The 7,842-nt window shown below is 38.0% G+C and overlaps 1 pseudogene; it reads left to right on the top strand.

The window, feature by feature from the left end:
* Window positions 1–5,862: 5,862 nt before the first annotated feature.
* Window positions 5,863–7,634, top strand: LOC112622633 (annotated as a pseudogene).
* The last annotated feature ends 208 nt before the right edge of the window (window positions 7,635–7,842 follow it).

Below are 7,842 nucleotides of genomic sequence, written 5' to 3'. Positions count from 1 at the left end.
TGGGCTTCCCTTTGTAGGTGACCTGGCCTTTCTTTCTGGCTGCCCTTAACATTTTTTCCTCCGCTTCCACACTGGAGAATCTGATGACTACGTATCTTCTGGTTGATCTTCTCATAGAGTATCTTTGTGGTGTTCTCTGTATTTCCTGAATTTGAATGTTGGCCTGTCTTGCGTGGTTGGGGAAGTTCTCCTAGGTAATATCCTAAAGTCTGTTTTCCAACCTGGTTCCATTCTTCTCATATCTTTCAGATATGCCAAGCAATCACAGATTTGGTCTTTTTACATAATCCTATATTTCTTGGAGGCTTTGTTTGTTCATTTTCATTCTTTTTTCTCTAATCTTGTCTGCATGCCTTATTTCAGCAAGGTGATCTTCAAACTCTGATATCCTTTCTTCCTCTTGATCAATTCGCCTATTGATACTTGTGTTTGCATCACAAAGTTATCTTGCTGTGTTTTTCAGCTTCATCAGGTCACTTGTGTTCCTCTCTAAACTGTTTTTTCTAGATAGCAACTCCTGTAACCTTTTATCAAGATTCTTAGTTTCTTTACATTGAGTTAGAACATGCTCCTTTAGCTCCAGGGAGTTTGATATTACTCATTTTCTGAAACCTACTTCTGTCAATTTGTCTGTCTCATTCTCTGTCCAGTTTTGTGGCCATGTTGGAGAGGTGTTGCCATCATTTGGAGGAGGAGAGTCATTCTGGCTTTTGGAATTTTCACCATTTTTGCATTGGGTTTTCCTCATCTTTATGGATTGATCTACTTTTGATCTTTGAGGCTGATAACATTTGTATAGAATTTTTTTTGGGGGGGAGTGTTTTTGTTGATGTTGTTGTTGTTGTTGTTGCTTTTCTTTTGTTAGTTTTACTTCTTTTTCTTTTTTTTTTTTTGAGACGGAGTCTGGCTCTGTTGCCCAGGCTGGAGTGCAGTGGCCGGATCTCAGCTCACTGCAAGCTCCACCTCCCGGGTTCACGCCATTCTCCTGCCTCAGCCTCCTGCGTAGCTGGGACTACAGGTGCCTGCTGCCACACCTGGCTAATTTTTTGTATTTTTTAGTAGAGACGGGGTTTCACCGTGTTAGCCAGGATGGTCTCGATCTCCTGACCTCGTGATCCACCCGTCTCGGCCTCCCAAAGTGCTGGGATTACAGGCTTGAGCCACCGCACCTGGCCTGTTAGTTTTACTTCTAACAGTCAGGCCCTCTCCTGCAGGTCTGCTGCAGTTTGCTGGGTTCACCCAGACCCTTTTTGCCTGGGTATCACCAGTGAAGGCTGCAGGACAGCAAAGATTGCCCCCTGCTCCTTCTTGTGGAAGCTTTGTCCCAGAGGACAAAGGATAGTTAGGATAGTTGGCTCTTCTTGTTGCAGCCTGATGCCAGCTGGAGCTCTCCTGTATGAGATGTCTGTCAACCCCTGTTGGGATGTCTCTCCCAGTCAGGAGGCACAGGGATCGAGGACTTGCTTAAGGAAGCAGTCTGTCCCTTAGCAGAGCCAGTGCACTGTGCTGGGAGAATCCCTCTTCTCAGCATCAGCTGCTCTCTTCAGAGCTGGCAGACAGGAAAGATGAAGTTCACTGAACCTGAGACTGCAGTTGTCCCTCCTGCCAGGTGCTCTGTCCCAGGGAGATGAGAGCTTTGTCTGTGAGAGCTCCCGACTGGAGCTGCCAGGTTTTCTGCAGAAATGCCCTGCCCAGTGAAGACAAATCTAGTGGAACAGTCTGGCCACAGTCACTTTGCTGCACTGTGGTGAATTCTGCCAATTCCAAACCTCCCAGTCTCCTTAAAACTGTCAGGGGAAAAACACCTACTAAAGCCACAGTAATGGCAGACCACCCTCCCCACACCAAGCTCGATCCTCCCAGACCCACTCCAGATTATTTTGCTAGCAGTGAGAATTTCAAGCCAGTTGTTTTTAGCTTGCTGGGCTCCATGGGAGTGAAACCCACTGAGCAAGACCACTTGGTTCCCTGGCTTCAGCTCCCTTTCCAGGGAAGTAAATTGTTCTCCTGTCTCACTGCAGTTTCAGGCATTGCTGGAGTATGGAAAAAACTACTGCAACTCAGTCCCTACCCAATCACCCAGATTTTTGTGACTGAAACCCAGGGCCCTGGTGTAGGCTCACGAGGGAATCCCCTGATCTGTGGATTGCAAAAATCCGTGGGAAAAGTGTAGTACCGTGGGTGGGTAGTGCAGTCCCTCACTGCTACCCTTGGCTTGGGGAGGGAAGTCCTCTGGCACCCTGCACTTCCCAGGTGAAGTGACAGCCCACCCTGCTTCTGCTCACTTTCCGTGGGTTGCACCCACTGCTTAACCAGTCCCAATGAGATGAACTGGGTATCCAGTTGGAAATGCAGAAATTGTCTGCTTTCTGTACTGGTCTTGCTGGGAGCTGCAGTCCAGAGCTGTTTCTATTCAGCCATCTTGCCTCTGCCCCCCCAAAATTTTACTTTTCTTATTGACATATTTTATTTTAAATGATGCAGTCAGAAAAGTAGTATATTGCCTTAGTGGCTTGATGAGGGAGAAAAATGCCTTCAAAGCATTGAATCGGTTCAAACATTTGAACTCTGGCTTCAGACCTATGTCTGTGCTAACAGATAATTTATGTAATTTATATGAACCTTATCTATCAAATATCAAGGGAAGCATTTAACCATAAAAAAGGGATTTATGTACTTTAATATTCATACTATTTGGACAGTCAGTGTTAAACATTTACTTTTGACACATTAAAGGGCTATAAAAATATGACTTTATGTAGTTTCATGCTATGTGTAGAAAATCTAAAGATTTTTGTTACCATCTTCCCCAATAATAAGGTGCTGAAGTTTTTCTATGACTAGATACATTTGTATCAGAATATCGTGTGACTAAATTATGTCCCAAAGAATATGGGGAGAAGTAATATATGACATTTATGGGCCCCAAAGTAGTCTGTAGTGCTCGTCCCTAAACACTCTCCCTATCTGCATGTTAAACACATAGAAGGAGGAGACTCCACAAGTGAAATAATCACATGAGAAAAGGAGTCAAGATCACTAAGTGGCTATGTCCTGAAAACTCTCCAAATTGTATGGGACTGAGGCTCAAGTGAGATATTTCTATTTCATAAAATTTCTGAATGTTAGGTATTGATTTTAGAATGGTCTATCTAGACTAATACAAGAGCTAACTCATGGTTTCTTTCTCCAGCTTCTATGCTTCTGTCATCTCAATGGCTTTCATAGTCATAAGGATGGTGAATAGATGGAAGGGTTTGCCTTGGTAAGCCCAAAGTTCATGAATAATCCCCAAGATTTCAGAGGGAAATAGAATATGTGTTTTGAGGCATTGGTAAACATTTCTAAGAATGATTTTGTAATAATTTTGTACAATATTATTTTATTGTAAGTGGAATTTTTTCTTAATTTTCTTTTTAGATGCTCATTGATATTGTACAGAAATGCAACTGATTTTCATATGTTGATTTTGTTTCCTGTGAGTTTATGGAAATCATTTTTTAGTTCTAACTGGTTTGTGTGTGTGTGTGTGCGTCTTTAGTATTTTCTACATATAAAATCTTGTCATCTGCAAACATAGATAATTTAGTGTTTCTTGCTTATTTGGATGCATTTTATTTCTTTTATTGTCTATTTATTTTGGCTAGGATTTCCTGTACTATGAGAGAGTGAGCATCAGCAATTAAAACAGAATAATACTGGCATAAATACAGAAAGACAGGCACATAGTAATGCAACGGAATAGAGGGCTCAGAAATAAACACACACATATGGTAAACTAATCTTTGGTCAGGGTACCAAGGATACACAAAAGGTAAAGATAGTCTCTTCAATAAATGTTGTTGGGAAAAGTGGATACCAAATGCAAAAGAATAAAACTGAACTGCTATCTTACACTGTGCATAAAATTTAACTAAAAATGGATTAAAGACTTAAACATAAAACTCCTAGAAGAAAACACAGGGGAAAAACTTCTTAACATTGGCCCTACGATGATTTATGAATATGACACCAAAAGCACAAGCAATAAAAGCAAAAATAGATGAGTGGGGATATATCAAACTAAAAAGCTTCCCTACAGCAAAAGAAACAATCAGCAGAAGAAAAAGAAAAGCATGAAATGGGAAAAAAATATTTGCAAACCATATATTAGATAAAGGATTAATAGTCAAAATATGTAAGACACTTCTCTACAGCTTAATAGAAAACAAACAAACAAGCTGGTTTAAAAATGGGCAAAGGGCTTGAAAAGATATTACTTCATAGAAGATACAGAATGACCAACAGTTATAAAAAGATGCTCCCTATCACTAATCACTGGGGAAATGTAAATCAATAGCACAACGAGCTCTCATCTCACACTCATTAGAATAGCTATTATCAAAATAGTGTTATCAAAGATATGAAGAAAATCAAACCATTTACACTGTCGTTGGAAATATAAAATGTTGAAACTTCTGTGGAAAACAGTATGGAGTTCCTCAAAAAATTAAAAATAGAACTACCATATGATCTAACAATTCTGCTTCTGGGTATGTATTCAAGGAAACTAAAATCAGAATCTCAAAGAGGTCTCTGTGCTCCCATATTAATTATAGCATTATTTACATAAAAAAGATATGGAAGCAACATAAATGTTCACGGCAAAAGTATGGATACAGAAAATTTGGTATATATGTACAGTGGAATATTTTTCAGCATTATAAATGCAGGAAATCCTGCCATTTGTGACAACATGGATGAACTTCAAGACATCATGCTAAGTAAAATAAACCAGTAATGGTAAAACAAACACCACATGATGCCACTTCTATGATAACTTTGAAATACTCAAACAAATAGATGGATATAATAGAAAGGTGACTGCCAGAGGGTGGAAGGAGGTGGAAGGAGAAGGAAATAGGGTAATATTATATAAAGAGTACAAAGTTTCACTTATGCAAGATGAATAAATCCTAAAGGTCTACTATGAAGCATAGTGTCTATAGTTAACAATATTGTATTGTATATATAAAGATTACTAAGACTGTGGATCTTAAGTATTCTAATCACACACAAAATAATAACAACAATAAATAAACAGGGTGTAAACAGATGATAGATATGTTTATGGCATCAATTTCGGTCATGGTTTCATAGGTTTATACTTATCTCTGGACTCATCAAGTTGTATAAACTAAATATGTATGGCTGTATGGCTTTTTGGATTTCAATCATACCTCAATGAAAGAGTTTAAAAGTAAAATATCCACTCAAATAATATGTATTGCCACCAAATATCCAAAAGACTTTGGCTACATAGATTATATTATAATATTGTTAATTATATGAATAGTAATAAGTTCATAATTTAAAATCATCTACCCTTGTTAAAGAGAAGGTAGAAGTAAAACATAGAATTAGAAACTTTGATGGAGAATGGGCCTTCTTGTACTTAACTGGACACAGCTCAAAACTTTATTTATTTTCTTGTAGAAAGAGTTTTTTAAAAAGACAAGTGAAATTTTATTAGAAAGACTAAATATAAATTATTACATATGATTTGCCTAAACACACACATACACACACACACACACACGCACAGAGAGAGAAAAATCCAAGTAGAAAAAGTCCTATTTAGCAATCTGAAAGTATGATTTTAGCAGAAATAATTCAGCGAAGATAGTAACCAAATCCCTTTAAAAGGATTTAAGCAGACATTAAAAGACAGAGAAGCACAACTCACCACTTAGCAATTTTGCATCAAATTGTGTGAGGCAATATGCAGAAAACTGATAAGCAAATGAGTGAAAATAGTAAACAAATAAGAGTACACAGCTTAATACTTTTTTTTCTGATAAAACTAGCCAAAGTATTCCCAATATGAAATTCCTCAGGTGCCTTCATGGAAGTATGCAGGTAAGCTTGAAAGTGAGAGGTGCTGAATGACCCAATGATAATCTGATTAGTACAAAAATGTGTCAATCATGGAACAATTCACCTGCTTTGGCTGTTAATGTTAGTGAATTTCCCTTTAACAAAATAAAATATTGATGCATTTTTAATGTTAACATAAATTAATTTGCTTCTTAATTTGAGTAGAGAAATTCTTAATATGAAGTCACACTGTGAATAAAATATAACATTAAAGAATATAGTGTTAAGTACAATAGTTTATTTGTTTCAAGAATAAAATAATCTATTACTTTCTGAATAGTTTATATACCACCATTTTTTAAGAGAACCTTCACACAACTTAACTGTATTCATTTCAAGGTGTTTATTGGGATATGCTTTAAAAGTAAAAGTGTTACACTGAACTTAAAATATGTCTTTGAATGTAATTTATCCAAATAACTATTACATTATACAACATGAGAGGAGATGAAAATATGTGGTAGATTCAGACAATTGACTATTTTATTTGCTAAAAAGATACACATTTTTGATACTTTTCATAACATGAATGAATATTCCAAATTTTAGGCTTGGTTAAAAAAGTTGGAACCAGAAGATTCCATATGGTATGCTTCTGAGGTATATGAGTATGGGTTGGTAAGGAAGGGCAGGAGGGAACATGGTTCAAAATTTTTATGGGCTGTTTTGTGAGAAAGAAGTAGTAGCTGGGCTTCTCTTGGATCTGTAGCTGCTTCAGTGACCCTGCTGGGCTTCCTAGCAGTGGCCTAGCAGAAAAATAAAAAAATATGTACATGTATTCAGGTAACCAGAGATGAGAATTATGAGCCCATTGAAATACCATCGGACGACGATGGAACAGTGCTGCTGCCCACGGTTGCAGTTCAGTTTCCAGGGGCATGTGGGCTTCCCTACAGGATTCCAGTGTCCCAGGGTATTAGGGGTGTCTGCTGGTAGAAGGAATTCTGCATGCCCCCAATGCTGGCTGGGGAAATTTGATATATGTTGTCAACTATTCTGTAGATAACTACAGAAAAAGGGATAAGACAGATATTTCATTAGCCATAAAAGTGAAAAGAGCAGTCCCGAAAACATCTGCTTTAACAGTGTTGGGTCTCCCATGGAAAACAACTGAACAGGATCTGAAAGAATATTGCAGTACCTTCAGAGAAATTCTAATGGTGCAGGTCAAGAAGGATGTCAGAACCGGCTATTCAAAGGGACTTGGCTTTGTTCATTTTATAAAATATGAAACCCAGGCGAAAGAATGTCACAGCAACATAAGACAGATAGATGATGGTGTGGCTGTACGCTTCCTAATTCTAAGCAAACCCTGAATGACATTTTGAGAAGCAAAAATATGTTTGTTAGGTGTTGTACAGAGAAGATGAATTCTGATAAGCTTCAGCAGTTCTTTTGTCATTGCAGAGAAGTGATAGATGTCTTCATTCCCAAACCATTCAGGGACTTTGCCTTTCTTACATTGCAGATGATGATGAGCTTGTGCAGTCTCTTTGTGGAGAGGACTTGATTATTAAGGGAATCAGCATACATATATCCAATGCAAGTGTAAGCACAATATCAGTAGACAGAAAGAGGTGGAAGATTTGGTGGTAATCCAGGTATCTTTGGGAATCAGAGAGGTTTGGTAACTGTAGTGGGAGTGGAGCAGACCTGAGAAACAACCAAGGTCGAACATGGAGGGTGGAATGAACTACAGGGTCAGGCAGCAGTTTTAATTGAGACTTTAGCTCAAGCATGGATTCTAAGCCTTCTGACTGAAAAATGCAGACATGGGGGTTATGGTCTGTTGGGATAGAATGGTGGGATTACAAATTTTTCTAAACTCATGGTAAGTATACATAAAATACATGTGTACTAAAAACTTTCAAATTTGGTTTGTCCAATGTGGAGTATATTCAGCAGTATTTTTAACATTTTTCTTTT

This window comes from Theropithecus gelada, chromosome 4 (assembly GCF_003255815.1).
Source record: "Theropithecus gelada isolate Dixy chromosome 4, Tgel_1.0, whole genome shotgun sequence".
In the NCBI taxonomy this organism is placed as follows: Eukaryota; Metazoa; Chordata; class Mammalia; order Primates; family Cercopithecidae; genus Theropithecus; species Theropithecus gelada.
Note: the sequence above shows the minus strand (reverse complement) of the source record. Positions and strands in the feature narration are given on the sequence as shown.